Below are 19,899 nucleotides of genomic sequence, written 5' to 3'. Positions count from 1 at the left end.
ATTTTTACATTCAAGGTGCTATAATGAACAGGTTAGATTATTCAGTATTATCTTGAAGAGAAAATAAAAACATTTTCATGTATAAGGAAATGTTCAAGTAGCAATGCAAGGGTTGAGCTGTGAGGTTATGGCTGGTAAACGTAATAAGCTAGCTCAGATTTTAGAATGATTTGTAGCATATCTTGTGATTGAATGAATCTGTGATAGGGCATTTGCTTCTGAAAGAATCTCTCTTGCTGTTGGTTAGTTGCTAAGTTGTGTCCACCTGTTTGCAATCCCATGGACTAGAGCACTCCAGGCTTCTCTGTCCTTCACTATCTCCTGGAGTTTGCTCAGTTTCATATCCATTAAGTGGGTGATACTATCTAACTATCTCGTTCTCTGCTGCCCCCTTCTGCTTTTGCCTTCAGTCTTTCCCAGCATCAGTGTCTTCCAATGAGTCAGCTCTTCTCATCAGGTGGCCAAAGAATTGGAGCTTCAGCCTCAGCATCAATCCTTTCAATGAATCTTCAGGGTTAATTTCCTTTAGGATTGACTGGTTTGGTCTCCTTACTATCAAAGAGACTCTCAAGAGTCTTCTCCAGCACCACAATTCAAAAGCATCAATTCTTTAGCACTCAGCCTTCTTTATGGTTCAACTCTCACATCCATACATGACTGCTGAAAAACCATAGCTTTGACTATGCAGGCCTATGTTGACAAAGTGATGTCTTTGCTTTTTGATATGCTATCTAGGTTGGTCATAAGTTTTCTTCCAAGGAGCAAGAGTCTTTTAATTTCATGGCTGCAGTCACCACAGTGATTTTGGAGCCCAAGGAAAAAAAAACCTGTCACTATTTCCACTTTTCCCCCTTCTATTTGCCATGAAGTGATGGGACCAGATGCCATGATCTTAGTTTTTTGAATGTTGAGCTTTAAGCCAACTTTTTCATTCTTCTCTTTCACCCTCATCAAGAGTCTTTTAGTTCCTCTTCACTTTCTGCCTTTAGGGTGATATCATCTGCATATCTGAGGTTGTTGATATTTCTCCCAGTAATCTTGATTCCAGATTATGATTAATCATTTCACATGATGCACTCTGAATATTAAGCTAAATAAACAGGGTGACGGTATCCAGCCTTTTCATACTCCTTTCCCGATTTTGAACCTGTCTGTTGTTCCACGCGAGGTTCTAACCTTTGCTTCTTAACCCAAATACAGGTTTCTCAGGAGACAGTTAAGATGGTCTGGTATTCCTATATCTTAAAGAATTTTCCAAAGTTTGCTGTGATCCACACAGTCAAAATCTTTCATGTACTCCATGAAGCAGAAGAACGTGTTTTCCTGGAATTCCCTTGCTTTCTCTATAATCCGATGAATGTTGGCAATATGACCTCTGGTTCCTCTGCCTTTCTAAATCCAGCTTGTACATCTAGAAGTTCTTGGTTCGCATACTGCTGAAGCCTAGCTTGAAGGATTTTGAGCATAACCTTACTTTAGCATGCAAACAAGTTGTTTGGTAGTTTGAACATTCTTTGGCACTGCCCTTCTTTGGGATTGGAATGAACGACCTTTTCCAGTTTAAAAGGCTTTATGTTGGATACATGTGTAGCCCTCTGCACCTTAAAAGTTACTCTGAGCTTTGCAAGCTGCTTTAGCCGAGAGGATCATAATCAATGCAACAAAGAGGAACATACAAATAAAAATGAGTGCTATATTTAATCAAATCTCTAGTGCTTTGAAAAGAATATCCTGGATCATAAATTACTTTTAGTAAAAGCCTAATACCTAATTTGGCTTGTTGAGAACTTAATTGAAAACTATATGTAAAGTAATTGAATATGTTTATTGTGAGATTTTAATCTTCCTTTTTATTCTTTAATGAAGAATAATTGTATAGCAACAGAAAACACAGTCAATATCTAAAGTCATCGATTCCTTTCTTGCTCAAGCAAGATCATTCTCATTAAACAAAAATAGTGTCGAGAAATAGTTGCCATTAAAGGATCATCTCCTTGGGGCATATTAAAAATCACTCTGAGCCGCACATGGATGCCATGCTTCTAAAAAGTGAGCTCTTTTCATTTAGCTTTACAGTGGTACTATCAAAATTGTTCAGATTAATGAAGAAAATAAAATGGTGTTTATATGCCCACTGAAAGGAAACTGAGTTGCATGAGTTAAACTTCCAGCCTTTTATTAGCTCAGAAGGTCAATTTTTAAAGTCTTTTCTATGCTTTTAACAAAAGTCATTGACTACAGAGTAGACTTTTTAAAGAAAATGGCTTATAAACAAATTATATCTATCCCAAACCTCGAAATCTACATAAATTCATAAATCAGTTAATAATAATGACCATTTTAAAAAGTGTTGATTTCTCTAGATTCGCAAAGTCCCATGTCAATAGTAGAGTGGTTTGTATTTAGCAACCATTGTTGGAAAAATGATAGAAAATCTATTTTATCCCTTGAGGTTACTAAGATATAAAAATATTTATATTGAACAAACCAAATTGTTTTGTGACATAATTACATTGTAATTCAATAAAAACTTTAATTTAAAAGCTATTATTTTTAGTTATTTATGTATATATCAAAAAGTATATTGTGGATTTTTTGTATTCATTGTGAAAACTCTTGCTTAGACCTGTGCTCTGGAGGATTCATTAATTCATCCATTTCTCTATTAACAGATACTTGATGAGCATGTATTGCTGAGAACTATTCTGTATTCTAGGTTTGCAACAGTAAACAAACCAGAAAAACATTTCCTCCCCTTTTAAGGCTTACATTCAATCTGAAGAGAGAAGAACAAAGTAGTGGTTATCAGTGGGGAGCTGGGGAGAGGGAAAGGAGTGGGAGGTACAAACTATTGGATGTAAGACAAGCTAAAGGATGTATTGAACAAAACAGTGAATATAGCCAATATTTTTTAATAACTGCAAATAGAAATAAATCTTGAAAATTATGTAAAATTTTTAAAATGTTTATAAGTAAAATATCTTTTTAATTTAAAAAACTTTCCAAAACCATGGAAATATCTGGAGAGAATATTACAGGCAGGAACAGCAAGTTTAAAATCTTGAGGCTGGAACTTGATGGGTAAATTCAAGGAATAGCAGAAGATTGGGGCGGCGGCCAAGAAGAGCTACCCTGCGTCCAAGGTCAGGGGCGGCTGTCGTGAATGCCCGGCTGTGACAGCGCAGGAGCAGCAGAGAGGAGCTACCCCATGTCCGGCAAGGGGCAGCTGTGCGGGCGCAGGAGGACTGAGAGGAGCTACTCCACGTTCAAGGTCAGGAGGGGCAGCGGTGAGGAGATACCCTTCGTCCAAGGTAAGGAGCAGCGGCTGCAATTTGCTGGAGCAGCCATGAAGAGATACCCCACGTCCAAGGTAAGAGAAACCCAAGTAAGATGGTAGGTGTTGCAAGAGGGCATCAGAGGGCAGACACACTGAAACCATAATCACAGAAAACTAGTCAATCTAATCACACTAGGACCACAGCATTTTCTAACTCAGTGAAACTAAGCCATACCCTGTGGGGCCACCCAAGATGGGCGGGCATGGTGGAGAGGTCTGACAGAATGTGGTCCACTGGAGAAGGGAATGGCAAACCACTTTGGTATTCTTGCCTTGAGAACCCTATGAACAGTATGAAAAGTCAAAATGATAGGATACTGAAAGAGGATCTCCCCAGGTAAGTGGGTACCCAATATGCTACTGGATATCAGTGGAGAAATAACTCCAGAAAGAATGAAGAGATGGAGCCAAAGCAAAAACAATACCCAGTTGTGGATGTGACTGGTTATAGTAGCAAGGTCGGATGCTGTTAAGAGCAATATTGCATAGGAACTTGGAAGGCAGGTCCATGAATCAGAGCAATTGGAAGGGGTCAAACAGGAGATGGCAAGAGTGAATGTTGACATTCTAGGAAACAGTGAACTAAAATAGACTGGAATGGGTGAATTTAACTCAGATAACCATTATATCTACTACTGTGGGCAGGAATCCCTTAGAAGAAATGGAGTAGCCATCATCGTCAAGAAAAGAGTCCAAAATGCAGTACTTGGATGCAATCTCAAAAACGACAGAATGATCGCTATTCGTTTCCAAGGCAAACCATTCAATATCACGGTAAGCCAAGCCTATGCCCCGACCCATAATGCTGAATAAGCTGAAGTTGAACGGTTTTATGAAGACCTACAAGACCTTTTAGAACTAACACCCACAAAAGATGTCCTTTTCATTATTGGGGACTGGAATGCAAAAGTAGGAAGTCAAGAAACACCTGGAGTAACAGGCAAATTTGCCCTTGGAGCACGGAATGAAGCAGGGCAAAGGTAAATAGAGTTTTGCAAAGAGAATGCATTGGTCATAGCAAATACCCTCTTCCAACAATGCAAGAGAAGACTCTACACATAGACATCACCAGATGGTCAACATGGAAATCAGATTGATTATATTCTTTTCAGCCAAAGATGGAGAAACTCCATACAGTTAGCAAAAGCAAGACTGAGAGCTGACTGTGGCTCAGATCATGAACTCCTTATTGCCAAATTCAGACTTAAATTGAAGAAAGTAGGGAAAACCACCAGACCATTCAGGTATGGCCTAAATCAAATCCCTTATGATTATACATTGAAAGTGAGAAATAGATTTAAGGAACTAGATCTGATATATAGATTGCCTGATGAACTATGGATGGAGGTTCATGATATTGTACAGGAGACAGGGATCAAGACCATCTCCATGGAAAAGAAATGCAAAAAAGCAAAATGGCTATCTGGGGAGGCCTTACAAATAGCTGTGAAAAGAAGAGAAATGAAAAGCAAAGGAGAAAAGGAAAGATATTCTCATTTGAATGCAGAGTTCCAAAAAATAGCAAGAAGAGATAAGAAAGCCATCCTCAGTGATCAGTGAAAAGAAATAGAGGAAAAGAACAGAATGGGAAAGACTAGAGATCTCTTCAAGAAAATTAGAGATACTAAGGGAACATTTCAAGCCAAGATGGGCTCGATAAAGGACAGAAATGGTATGGACCTAACAGAAGCAGAAGATATTAAGCAGAGGTGGCAAGAATACACAGAAGAACTATACAAAAAAGATCTTCACAACCCAGATAATCACAATGCTGTGATCACTCACCTAGAGCCAGACATCCTGGAATGTGAAGTCAAGTGGGCCTGAGAAAGCATCACTACAAACAAAGCTAATGGAGGTGATGGAATTCCAGTTGATCTATTTCAAATCCTAAAAGACGATGCTATGAAAGTGCTGCACTCGATATGCCAGCAAATTTGGAAAACTCAGCAGTGGCCACAGGACTGGAAAAGGTCAGTTGTCATTCCAATCCCAAAGAAAGGCAATGCCAAAAATGCTCAAACTACCGCACAATTGCACTCATCTCACATGCTAGTAAAGTAATGCTCAAAATTCTCCAAGCCAGGCTTCAGCAATATGTGAACCATGAACTTCCAGATGTTCAAGCTGGTTTTAGAAAAGGCAGGGGAACCAGAGATTAAATTGCGAACATCCTTTGGATGATCAAAAAAGCAAGAGAATTCCAGAAAAACATCTATTTCTGCTTTATTGACTATGCCAAAGCCTTTGACTGTGTGGATCACAATAAACTTGGACAATTCTGAAAGAAATGGGAATACCAGACCACTTGACCTGCCTCTTGAGAAACCTATATGCAGGTCAGGAAGCAACAGTTAGAACTGGACATGGAACAACAGACTGGTTCCAAATAGGAAAAGGAGTACATCAAGGCTGTATATTGTCACCCTGCCTACTTAACTTATATGCAGAATACATCATAAGAAATGCTGGGCTGGAAGAAGCACAAGCTGGAATCAAGAGTGCTGGGAGAGATATCAATAACCTCTTATATGCAGATGACACCACCCTTATGACAGAAAGTGAAGAGGAACTAAAAAGCCTCTTGATGAAAGTGAAAGAGGAGAGTGAAAAAGTTGGCTTAAAGCTCAACATTCAGAAAATGAAGATCATGGCATCTGGTCCCATCACTTCATGGTAAATAGATGGGAAACAGTGGAAACAGTGTCAGACTTTATTTTTTGGGGCTACCAAATCACTGCAGATAGTGATTGCAGCCATGAAATTAAAAGACGCTTACTCCTTGGAAGGAAAGTTATGACCAACCTAGATAGCATATTCAAAAGCAGAGACATTACTTTGCCAACAAAGGTCCGTCTAGTCAAAGCTATGCTTTTTCCAGTTGTCATGTATGGATGTGAGAGTTGGACTGTGAAGAAAGCTGATCAGCGAAGAATTGATGCTTTGAACTGTGCTGTTGGAGAAGACTCTTGAGAGTGCCTTGGACTGCAAGGAGGGCCAACCAGTCCATTCTGAAGGAGATCAGTCCTGGGTGCTCTTTGGAAGAACTGATGCTAAAGCTGAAACTCCAGTACTTTGGCCACCTCATGCGAAGAGTTGACTCATTGGAAAAGACTCTGATGTTGGGAGAGATTGGGGGCAGGAGGAGAAGGGGATGACAGAAGTTGAGATGGCTGGATGGCATCACCGACTTGATGGATGTGAGTCTGAGTGAACTCCGGGAATTGGTGATGGACAGGGAGGTCTGGCGTACTGTGATTCATGGGGTCACAGAGTCGGACATGACTGAGCGACTGAACTGAACTGAGATTGACCTCAAGAAGAATGGTTGGAAATGACATTGGAGAGAAGGCTGAAATCTTTGGGTTTTATTCTGCAATGAGACACTTTTAAAATTTTTAAGCAGAGAAATAAAGGATTCCTTTCAGTACAGCATAGTCAATAAGGCAGAAATAGATGATTTTCTGGAACTCTCTTGCTTTGTTGATGATCCATCGGATGTTGGCAATTTGATCTCTGGTTCTTCTGCTTTTTCTAAAACCAGCTTGAACATCAGGAAGTTCATGGTTCATGTATTGTTGAAGTCTGGCTTAGAGAATTTTGAGCATTACTTTGCTAGTGCGTGAGATGAGTGCAATTGTGGGGTTGTTTGAGTATTATTTTGCAAAAAAAAAAAAAAAAATCCTCTACCTACTCCTTAAATGACAATAGGGGCAAGTAAGAAAGCCCTGAGAACAATTAAGAGCAGTTAGAAGGCTATACCTGGATTAGGATGTGTGCTGGATATTTTCTGTTTGCATTTCCAACTCCTTTCAATCCTTCATGGGTGTTCTGTGCCCAGAAGACTGGTTTGATTCAGTCAGCAGAAGACACTGTCAGAAACTGGAGAGCAGGAGGAAAGTGAGTAAGGTTCTTATTCTCCAGATTCACTCCCTCAAGGTCACAGGAGTTGGGCTGTTCTTCTACCATAGCTCTTCCTGGGCAACCTTCTCCAAATATCTGCTCTCTCTCGGTTCTATAACTTCTCCCATCAGTCACCCCTTTAGACTATAGTGTTAGGGTTCTGCACTGCTGCTAATCCCAAGATTTTATACTAACCCTTGTGGAGTTTCCTAAATTCTACTCATATCTTTAAACAGTCTTTTCAATATATACTCCTCAAATTACCTGATTTTAAGGACCCACGTATCTTGCTGGACCCTCAATGGCACAGGATAATAGTGAGGATTTTGAACTGGGGTGTAAGATAAGACTCCTGAGAGTCCCTTTGACTGCAAGGGGATCAAAGCAGTCAATCTTAAAGGAAATCAATCCTGAAGATTCATTGGAAGAACTGATGCTGAAGATGAAACTCCAATACTTTGGCCACCTGATGGGAAAAACTGACTAATTAGAAAAGACCCTGAAGCTGGGAAAGACTGAAGGCAGGAGGAGAAGGGGATGAAAGAGGATGAGATGGTTGGATGTGTTAGTTAGTTACAATAGGAAAAAGGAGTCCAAAATGGTGGTGGCTAAAAGGCAAAAAAACGGAAAAACTAGCGAAAATAGAACAAAGGAAGGTCTAAGGACAGGAGTGAGGATCTCAGGTAAAACAAATAGCCCTCCTGGCTAGCCCAATTTACATAGGGCAGGCCAAAGGGGGAGGAGACAAATGTATAGAAAGAGAAAGCCTAGAAGGATTGAAGCCTCTCTTCTCTTGTCTTTTGGGTTGACCCACCCTCTCGCCTTGAGAGTGTACTATCCTTTGTTTATCTGAAAAAAACTGAGCTTAACAGGGATTCCTCCCTCGCTTCAAATTTTTGCTGTGGTGAGACAGAACCAAGAAAATTATACACTCCCCCAACAGAAGGCATCACCAACTCAATGGACATGAGTTTGAGCAAGCTCTGGGAGTTGGTGATAGACAGGGAAGCCTGGCATGCTGCAATCCATGGGGTTGCAAAGAGTCAGACACGACTGAGTGACTGAACTGAACTGAAATGAATAGTGAGGATGATAAGTAGTTGGATTCAGGATATATTTTCACAGGATCCACTGAAAGACTAGATGTTTGCATACAGCATGAGATATGGAGAAGGGATCCAACTTGTCCTACTTAGTATTATGGAGGTCTTCTTCTAAGTTAAAACATATACTTCTATTTGTTTTCAGTTAAGTCATAGAATTCCTGCATTGACAGGCACATTTTTTTAAGGACCAACATATAATAGAATTACTATACCAAGAAATGTATACCTTTAAAACTTATTTTATTATTTCCAAATTGCACTCCAAAAAGCAGTACTAATAAAGCCTTTTAACAATGTTGACTTTCACCTTCATCATCAAGAGACTTTTATCAAATTTCAAAAAAGTCTTACAATAAAAACTTTTTTTATCTTATTTGCTTTTACTTGAATGCTAGTGGTGTTACCAAGTCCAAGCTTGCTCTGTTTGTTCCACTACAGGCCAATGAATCCGAGAGACTGAGATACTGGGGCAAGGAATACGACTTTATTCCTAAAGTTGGCTGAAGAAGAAGATGGCAGACTTATGTCTCAGAGTAACCATCTTGTTGGTGTCTGGATGCCAGATTCTTCTATAGAGTCAGAGAGAGAGAGAAGATATGAGAAACTAAAGTCGAAAGGCAGCCTACAGAGGGAGAGGGAGTGGGGAGGTAAAGTGAAAGAGTCTTCGGTTTTCCAAAACATCTCCAGGATTGGAAGTAGTTTGTTAATCTCTTCTTTCTGTTGTAGCTATTCACAGGTGGACAGAGTCAGATTATCTCTCCATGAACTGAACAAAGGCACTTGTGTTTACAGTCAGGCTGAGGGGCAGAGTCCTCTGAGGCAGGCTGTTATGTGTGATTATAATATTACGTTTGTAGTCCTGGGGTCTGTAATGAAAGAACTCGCCCTCAAAGCGTCATCTCTGGGCCCTGAGACAGTGGAAGGCATCATGGTTGTGACAATATGGATTGAAAAAATCCTCACTGATCTAAAGGTCCAGCATAAATGAGTTCCCTGTGGAAAGGAGGAAATCAGCCTTTTCCTAACAGCCACAGAAAACTCCTGGATTCACTTAAGGAGGAAGAAAAGAGACCAAGTGAGACAACTGAGAGAAGAGCCCCTAGCTCCCAAGAACTTGATCAAAGCCTTGGAAGAGAAAAAGTCTCCCCCCAAAGAGTCTGGCAGTAGCCAGGATGTTGCCCATGTCCCCAGGAGAGTGCCCTGGGGGGCCCTGCTCCACCAGAAATCAAATCTGCCACTGTGGGGGGCACGCCCCAGCCAGGACTCGCTTTCCCAGAAGGAAAACCCAGAACCCACGGAGGATGAAAGGAGTGAGGAAAAGGGGAACATGGAGGTTCTGGAAGGTTGTAAAGACTCTAGTAATGGAGCCCAGGACCACGAGGTTCCTGAGCCCTTCAGCAGCCCAGGGTCTGAAAAAGGGAACCATCTCCAAGGAGTGGCTGGACGTCACTTTTTCAAGTATCTGATAAACGTTAAGAAGGAGGTGGATGACACCTTAGTTAAAATGCACTAGGTTGAGGGCCAGAACAGGGATTTGATGAACCAGCTTTGTACTTACATACATAACCAAATTTTCAAGCTTGTTGCTAGTTAACTCCAAAATTCTCACACAGTTGGGAAAGTTCTATAAAGCAACTCGCTTTGAAGAGTGGCCTGGCAGGGTGGCAAGCTGAATTGCATCATTAGCCCACTAGTAACATTATGTGGAATAGTCTTAAGAAACTAATGAGTCCATTTTTAAACACCTGACTCCTTTAAACAAAAAAAAAAGTTACAGGGCATTGTAGTATGGTAGTTCAAAGAAAGAATTGTGGTGATCAGCATCAACAAAATGCCATCAGTAAACTCATAAGGGATTTAAACCTGACTTAAGCTGATCACCTTTGGGGAAGGAAATGGCAACCCACTGCAGTATTCTTGCCTGGAGAATCCCATGGACAGAGGAACCTTGCGGGCTACAGTCCATGGAGTCGCAAGAGTCGGACATGACTGAGTGACTTTCACTACATAATAACAAAAGCAATGAAAACCAAGTGAAAGAAACAGTTTCAACATAAATTCAGAATTGACTTCTCTACAACAGTGACAGTGAGCATATTTTCATGATAGTTGGCCAGTGTTTGATGAGGAATAGAATGACCCATAGGTTCAAAATACTTCCCCACAAAATACTTATAACAAAGGAAAAAGAACTTCACATTGAGGAAATCTGACACCACCTTCACTAAGCGATCAAAGTGAATATCATCAGTAATGGGACAGATTAATGTTAAGGACAACCTCATGAGATATAATGAGAAAACAGCATCACTTCTGTGATATTACCACCAAAGATAGGTAATCTGAATCTAATCTAGTCATCATCTTCAAATCCTAAAAGATGCTGCTGTGAAGGTGCTGCACTCAATACACCAGCAAATTTGGAAAACGCAGCAGTGGCCACAGGACTGGAAAAGGTCCGTTTTCATTCCAATCCCAAAAAAGGCAATGCCAACGAATGTTCAAAATACCACACAATTGCACTCATCGCACATGCTAGCAAAGTAATACTCAAAATTCTCCAAATCAGGATTCAACAGTATGTGAACCGTGAACTTTCAGATATTCTAGCTGGATTTAGAAAAGACAGAGGAACCAGAGAATAAATTGCCAACATCTGTGGGATTATTGAAAAAGCAAGAGAGTTTCAAAAAAACATCTACTTCTCCTTTATCAACTATGCCAAAGCCTTTGACTGTGCAGATCACAATAAACTGTGGAAAATTCTGAAAGAGATGGGAATATCAGACCACCTGACCTGCCTCTTGAGAAACCTGTATGCAGGTCAAGAAGCAACAGTCAGAATTGGACATGGAAAAACAGAATGGTTCCAAATAGGAAAAGTAGTATGTCAAGGCTGTATATAGTCACCCTGATTATTTAACTTATATGCAGAGAACATCATGAGAAACGCTGGGCTGGATAAAGCACAAGCTGGAATCAAGATTTCTGGGAGAAATATCAATAACCTCATATATGCAGATGACACCACCCTTATGGCAGAAAGCGAGGAAGAACTAAAGAGCTTCCTGATGAAAGTGAAAGAGGAAAGTGAAAAAGTTGGCTTAAAACTCAACATTCATCAAACTAAGATCATGGCATCCAGTCCCATCAGTTCATGGTAAATAGATGGGGCAACAATGGAAACAGTGGCAGACTTTATTTTGGCGGGCTCTAAAATCACTGCAGATGGTGACTGCAGCCATGAAATTAAAAGACACTTGCTCCTTGGAAGAAAAGTTATGACCAATGTAGACAGCTTATTAAAAAGCAGAGGCATTACTTTGCCAACAAAGTTCTGTCTAGTCAAAGCTATGGTTTTTCCAGTAGTCATGTATGGATGTGAGAGTTGGACTATAAAGAAAGCTGAGCACTGAAGAATTGATCCTTTTGAGCTGTGGTGTTAGAGAAGACTCTTGAGAGTCCCTTGGACTGCAAGGAGATCCAACCAGTCCATCCTAAAGGAGATCAGTCTTGAATATTCATTGGAAGGACTGATGCTAAAGCTGAAACTCCAATACTTTGGCCACCTGATGTGAAGAACTGACTCATTGGAAAAGACCCTGAATCTGGGAAAGATTGAGGGCAGGAGAAGGGGACGACAGAGGGTGAAATGATTGGATGGCATCACCGACTTGATGGATATGAGTTTGAGTAAATTCCAGGAGTTGGTGATGAACAAGAAAGTCTGGCATGCTGCAGACCATGGGGTCACAAGAGTCGGACATGACTGAGTGACTGAACTGAACTAAATCATGAGACAAATCTAAACTGAGGGGCAAACTACAAAACAATTCTTGTTTGTGCTAAGTTCATGGAAGGCAAGGAAAGACTGAAGAACTGCTCCAGAGTGGAAGTGACTGAGGAAATATGATAATTAAATGGGATGTGTGGATTAGATTGTAATGAATAAATCAACATTAATTTCCTGATTTTGTATTAAGGTTGTAGAATGACTTATAGGAGACAAAAGTCTTACTTGTGGGAAATTCACACTAAAATATTAGGAAGATGGGGCATCAGGTCAGCAACTTATCCTGAAATGGTTCAGAAAAAGAAGCTATTTGTATTCTATTTATAACTTTTGAGAATGCTTGAGATTATTAAAACAGCACAAAATAAGTTTTCACATCAGTAATCCTCATAAGCACTTCTCTTTCCTTGGTACCCAATGGACACCACACATTCAATCTTGGGCCAGAGAGGATAAAATTAATTTGCTTTCTCTTTCCTAGTTTTTTTTTTTTTTTTTAATTTTTGGTTGGTGTAGGTTTCAGCCATTATAAATCATACAGCATAGAATTTGGAGAAATACTCCATCACACCATTTACAAGTTAGAATAAAAGTTTCCCTGAGCTAATCAAAGGTTGTCATTGAAAGGGAAGATCAGTAAGATACTTTTCCTCATATGCTCCAGCCTTTTCAGGATTTAAGACGTAGGGAATTTTTCTGGAATCTTGTGTTAAAGATATTAAAATACTATGCAAATTGCAGTGATTAAAAAATAATAATAGGTTACCTAAATCTCTATCCTCTATAAAAACAACAGTGTATTTTACAAATTATTTGTAAGAATCAACAAAATCTGGGTTCAAAAATTAGTTGCAGCTACTATATGGTTGTGAGAGCTGGACTGTAAAGAAGGCAGAACACCAAAGAACTGATGCCTTTGAACAGTGATGCTGGAGAAGAGTTCTGAAAATCCCTTGGACAGCAAGGAGATCAAACCAGTCAATCTTAAAGATCAACCCTGATTATTCACTGGGAGGACTGATGCTGAAGCTGAAGCTCCAGTATTTTGGTTATCTGATACAAACAGACAACTCATTGCAAAAGTCCCTGATTCTGGGAAAGATTGAGGGCAGAAGGAGAAGAGGGCATCAGAGGATGAGAGGGCTGGAGAGCATCACCGATGCAATGAGAATGAACTTGGGCAAACTCTGGGAGAGAGTGAGGGACCCGGAGGCCTGGTGTGCTGAAGTCCATGGTGTGGCAGAGTCAGACACAACTGGCAACTGAACAACAATGACGGCTGTTATTGAAATAAAGCATGAAAATCTCTATGACATAAGCCAAAATATTTGCTTTTAGTATTATTCTTGCTCTTATAGCTAAAGAGTTATATTTTAATATCTTCTCAGTCTACTTCCCACAGGAAGTTAATCTGAAATATCCCTTTTAATAAAAAAAAAAACCCTGAGAATCCAGCACAGTTTCAAAAGCCATATAACACTGTTATTATTTCATTTTGTTTTTTTTCTCAACCCCACCCCTTTTTAAAAATAAGCTTCAGACTCAAGTAACAAAGCTTTGAAAAGCAGATGCAAGTTGTTACTTTTGGCTGCCATCTAGTGTTAAAGAACATGTTTGTCTTTTCCTTTTGAAAAATTTTGTATATAGTATTTTCAAAATGACAGAAGTTAAAAGCTAATACTATAATTAAAATTTTTTAAATAAAAGTTAAATATATTAAGGTATATAACATGAAATTTGATATACATATACATAGTGAAATGATTACTATAATCAAGCTAGTATTAATAGCATAGTTATTATGTTTTGTGTGTGACAAGTACACCTGAAATTTATACTCAGCATATTTCCACTGTTTAATACAGTATTAAGTATGGTCATCATACCTGTACCTTGGAACTCTAAACTTATTCATACTCACATAACTGCAAATATGTACCCTCTGACCAATATTTCTATTTCCCCCACCATCCTAGTCCCTGTAAATGTACACACATATAAATATATGTATATGATACATCTTTATCCATTCATATGTTGATGGACACTTAGGTTGTTTTATATCTTGGCTGTCACTGAATAATGCTGCAATGAGCATGGGAGTACAAATACCTCTTTAAGATCTTGCTTTCAGTTTCTTTAGATATTAAAAATCAGTAATTAGATTGCTGCATCCAATAGTTCCATTTTCATTTTTGAGGAATCTGCATTCTATTTCCCATAGTGGATATGTCAATTTACAATCCCTTCAACAATGCACAAGAGTTCTTTTTTTCTTGACATCCTTAACATTTGTTATTCTTTTTTTATGAAAGCCATTCTAACAATGTGCTGCTGCTGCTGCTGCTAAGTCGCTTCAGTCGTGTCTGACTCTGTGCGACCCCATAGACGGCAGCCCACCAGGCTCCCCCGTCCCTGGGATTCTCCAGGCAAGAACACTGGAGTGGGTTGCCATTTCCTTCTCCAATACATGAAAGTGAAAAGTGAAAGTGAACAATGTGAGGCAATATTTAATTATGGTTTTGGTTGCATTTCCCTGATAATTAGTGATGCTGAGAATTTTTCATATACTTGTTAGTCATTTGTATGTCTCCTTTGGAAAAATGTCTATTCACTTCGTCTATCCATTTTTTAATTGAATTGTTTGAGTTTTTGCTATTGAGCTGTGTGAGTACTTTGTTTTGGATATTAACCCCTTATTAGATATATGTAAATATATGCAAATATTTTCTTCATCCTGAAAGTTTTCATCTTATTGCTGGTTTCTTTCTCAGTACAGAAGCTTTCTGGTTTCGATGAAGTCCCACTTATTTATTTTTGTTTTTATTGCCTTTGCCTTTGGTGACAAATCCAAAAAAATCTTTGCCAAGACCTCTCTCAAGCATCTTGCTCCTTATGTTTTCTTCTAGATGTTTTACAGTTTCAGATCTTGAATCCGTCTTTAATTCATTTTGAGTTTATTTTTGCATATGTACAATATAGGCGTCCCGTTTCATGCTTTTGCATTTGGTTTTTTCAGTTTTCCCAATAACATTTATTGAGGAGACTATTCTTTCTCCAATGTATATTCTTGGCACCTTGTCATAAAGTAATTGACTATATATGCACTGGTTTATTTGGGGGCTCTTCATTCTCCTCCATTGATCTATGTGTCTGTTTTTACATCCTTATTACAAAGGGCATACTTTTTGATTGCTATTTCTTTTACAATGTGTCTCATGTTGAAGCCTCCATCATGTACAGTTTGACACTGGGGCCCAACTTCTATCCCTGGAAGTTCCATTTGACATGTATATCCCTTCGGAAAATAGAACTTGCTCATTTTCCTGAGTTTTATTTTGGTAAATGCCTGGCATTCTGGTTCTGTCACAGAAATGGAACGATGGTCAGCCATGCCCAAGACCAAAATCCTTCTCGGGTTCCCTGGCCAAGGCCCGGTTTCTGGTATCTGTAGATGCTCTTTGGCCTTCTGAGATTTTGCAGCTTTACTCAAGTAAATCCATCATTGCCATGCCCCTTTACCATAAGGTTTTTTTGCTAACTGTTTTCAAAGTGCTTTAGTCAGCTAGTATTCCAAGCAGGGGGCTTCCCTCATAGCTCAGCTGGAAAAGTAACCACCTGCAATGCAGGAAATCCCAGTTCAATTCCTGGGTCAGGAAGATATGCTGGAGAAGGAATAGGTAACCCACTCCAGTATCCTTGAGCTTCTCTTGTGGCTCAGCTAGTAAAGAATCTGCCAGCAATGCCAGAGACCTGGGTTCAGTCCCTGGGTTGGGAAGATCCCCTGGAGAAGGAAAAGGCTACCCATTCCAGTAAACTGGCCTGGAGAATCCCATGGACGCTATAGTCCATAGGGTCACAAATAGTGGGACACAACTGAGTGACTTTCACTTTCACTTTTCATTCCAAGCTAAGTTTCCTTGTTCCCATCAGCCCCAGTAGGTATGAGAGTCCTTGGTCTATGCCTTATTTCATTAGAGGTTGAGTGGGCAAAATCTACCAAATCTAAGAAATGACAGTTTTGCAAACATTCACCTCATTGACCTCACACCCTCAAGAGCTGCTAATTGAAGAGGTTTTACCTGGGAGAAATATCAATAACCTCAGATATGCTGATGACACCACCCTTATGGCAGAAAGTGAAGAGGAACTAAAAAGCCTCCTGATGAAAGTGAAAGTGGAGAGTGAAAAAGTTGGCTTAAAGCTAAACATTCAGAAAACTAAGATCATGGCATCTGGTCCCATCACTTCATGGCAAATAGATGGGGAAACATTGGAAACAGTGTCAGATTTTATTTTGGGGGCTCCAAAATCACTGCAGATGGTGACTGTAGCCATGAAATTAAAAGACACTTAATCCTTGGAAGAAAAGTTATGACCAACCTAGACAGCATATTCAAAAGCAGAAACATTACTTTGCCAACAAATGTCCGTCTAGTCAAGACTATGGTTTTTCCAGTGGTCATGTATAGATGCGAGAGTTGGACTGTGAAGAAAGCTGAGTGCCAAAGAATTGATGCTTTTGAACTGTGGTGTTGGAGAAGACTCTTGAGAGTCCCTTGGACTGCAAGGAAATCCAACCAGTCCATCCTAAAGGAGCTCAGTCCTGGGTGTTCTTTGGAAGGACTGATGCTAAAGCTGAAACTCCAGTACTTTGGTCACCTCATGCGAAGAGTTGACTCATTGGAAAAGACCCTGATGCTGGGAGGGATTGGGGACAGGAGGAGAAGGGGACGACAGAGGATGAGATGGCTGGATGGCATCACCGACTTGATGGACATGAGTTTGAGTGAACTCCAGGAGTTGGTGATGGACAGGGAGGCCTGGCGTGCTGCAGTTCATGGGGTCGCAAAGAGTCGGACACAACTGAGCAACTGAACTGAACTGAACTGCCTTCTGAAAACTGCCATATTAATCTTGGACTGCAGCTTTAATGGCAGTCCCACTCAGATGGATTTGAGAAAGATTTGAAAGTTTTCAGCACTTTTTGAATCAATTCAAACAAAATTCATTTCATTAAAAAAAAATTACCATTATCCATGGGTTCAAAATCTTAGATACTGATCATGAGCCAATCTGGAAGTTATGCAGTTCAGGGAAATGCCTTTGTCATATCAAAACGGAAAAAATACATATATATTCTTTTTGTATTCTCCTGGAAATTGTATTTACTTTTTTAATCACTACAGTAATGAAAAAAAAATAATTTAGAATTGAATCACTCTGCACTTCCCTGGTGGTCCAGTGCTTAAGTCTGTGTTTCTACTGAAGAGGGCATGGATTTGATCCCTGGTCCCCCTGGTTCTCTCAGTCAAGTACAACTCTTTACAATAACATGACCTGCAATCTGCTAGGCTCCTCTGTCCATGGGATTTTCCAGGCAAGAATACGGGAGTGGGTTGCCATTTCCTTCTCCAGGGGATCTTCCTGACCCAGAGATCAAACCTGGGTCTCCTGCATTGCAGGCAAGCTCTTTACCATCTGAGCCACCAGGAAAGGTCTTCCTCTGGTTGGGGAAGTTCCACATGCCACTTGATGTAGGAAGAAAAACACAATTGAATAACACTGAGGTTATTTCCAAAATATAGGAGTATTTTTCCAGTTCATAATGGCATAATTGGCAATGCTCCCTTTTAAACTTGGGCTTCCCTGGTGGCTCAGAGGTCAAAGCGTCTGCCTGCAATGCAGGAGACCTGGGTTCGATCCCTGAGTTGGGAAGATCCCCTGGAGACGGAAATGGCAACCCACTCCAGTATTCTTGCCTGGAGAATCCCATGCACAGAGGAACCTGGTGGGCTACAGTCCACGGGGTCACAAAAAGTCGGATACGACTGAGAGACTTCACTTTCACTTTCCTTTTAAACTGATGCTATTTGTGGTAGTTCAGTTCAGTTCAGTTCAGTCGCTCAGTCGTGTCCGACTCTTTGCGACCCCGTGAATCACAGCAGGCCAGGCCTCCCTGTCCATCACCAACTCCCATAGTTCACTCAGACTCATGTCCATCGAGTCAGTGATGCCATCCAGCCATCTTGTCCTCTGTCGTCCCCTTCTCCTCCTGCCCCCAATCCCTCCCAGCATCAGAGTCTTTTCCAATGAGTCAATTCCTTGCATGAGGTGGCCAAAGTACTGGAGTTTCAGCTTTAGCATCATTCCTTCCAAAGAATACCCAGGACCGAGCTCCTTTAGAATGGACTGGTAGGATCTCCTTGCAGTTCAAGGGACTCTCAAGAGTCTTCTCCAACACCACAGTTCAAAAGCATCAATTCTTTGGCGCTCAGCCTATTCCTGCAGACCCAATGTCTTAATTTTATTGCAAATATTTAGCAGTACTTTTACCATTCTAAAATAAAATTCACAGATAATACAACCCATAATACAATCCCTATATATATATATATATATATATATAATGTTCTAAGTGTAACATAAATGAGCAATGAAAGAGAAAGTTATTTGCAATAAAAGATACATATTTCAGTGTGTAAATGCTCAGACATGATCTCAAAGGAGACAAATTAGGCAGTCTGATGTTGGCACCTGTATTTAACATCTACCTGAATACAACTACAAATGTTGTTTATAGGTGTGTGTGTTGTATATTAATGTCATAGATGGTATTTCCATTGACAATTATGATTTTCTAAAGGTATGAACAACTCTTGGTAAAGTTCTGAGGAAAACAGAATAAAATCTTTCCTCAATATCCATGGTAGCTATGCTTCTGGAAATTTTGAAAAATTAACATCATACCATACCACAAATACTATGTGTTTATGTGAAGTGAATAAAACCTAAGTAACTGCTCCAATTATTATGATCATGTGTTTTATTTCATGAATGTCTTGAAGAACAATCTAGTACTGAGTAAGACCTGATAATTTTCTTTTTAATATTTCTTTTTGGCTGTATTGGGTCTTAGTTGTGGCATGTGGAATCTGTCTTGGGCCCCCTGCATTGGGAGCATGGCATCTTAGCCACTGGACAATCAGGGCAGTCTTCACGGACTGGATAATTTTTAATTGTGTGCAAGGCAAGGTGTGTAAGGCCGCACACCTTTGTAATTTTTAATTGAGTGCAAGGCTAGCCTCTAATCCCAGTCATCAAATGCCAGTAGTACTCTTTATAATTGTGAGATCCAAAAGTAGCCTGAGAGGCCAATGTCACTCCTACTCCTGCATGAGATTCACTTTCAAAGCAGTTAGAGACAAAGAACCAACAAACTGAAATTTTTGTTTATTTTGTAAATATTAATGAATAAGATATTTTATACATTGCATTTCTATATTTGGGATAGCATTTCTTATAGGCCCGTAAAACAGGCTGTTTATTATAATATACAATAATACAGAAAAAAGCATAATTGCCTGACCTCAACATACTTAAAGACTGAAAGAAACTATAATATTAATACAATCTACAAGCTAACAAGACATTATGATAGTAAGACTTGGATATACAAGGAGAGAAACAATGTAATTCTCATAAATAATTTTTTAATTTTTTAAATAATTATAACTTAGAAAGAAAAAAAAGATGGATAAGAGAAAATGTAAAACAGGAAAAAAATTTGAATAAGTCATCTGTGCAGTATGTTGTCACTTTTTTCTTCCTCAAAATTAATTTCTATGACTCAGCAATTTCAGTAATCATAAACCTCACAAAGATATCTCTTATTCATTTGATGAATTTGTGGATGCAGAGGGTATAACAAATAAAGAAAAATCTTTAAATCCTAAACATTTACCTTGCTGGGAGAAGAA

The sequence above is a fragment of the Capra hircus genome, chromosome 4 (assembly GCF_001704415.2).
Source record: "Capra hircus breed San Clemente chromosome 4, ASM170441v1, whole genome shotgun sequence".
In the NCBI taxonomy this organism is placed as follows: Eukaryota; Metazoa; Chordata; class Mammalia; order Artiodactyla; family Bovidae; genus Capra; species Capra hircus.
This window is presented reverse-complemented; position numbering follows the sequence as displayed.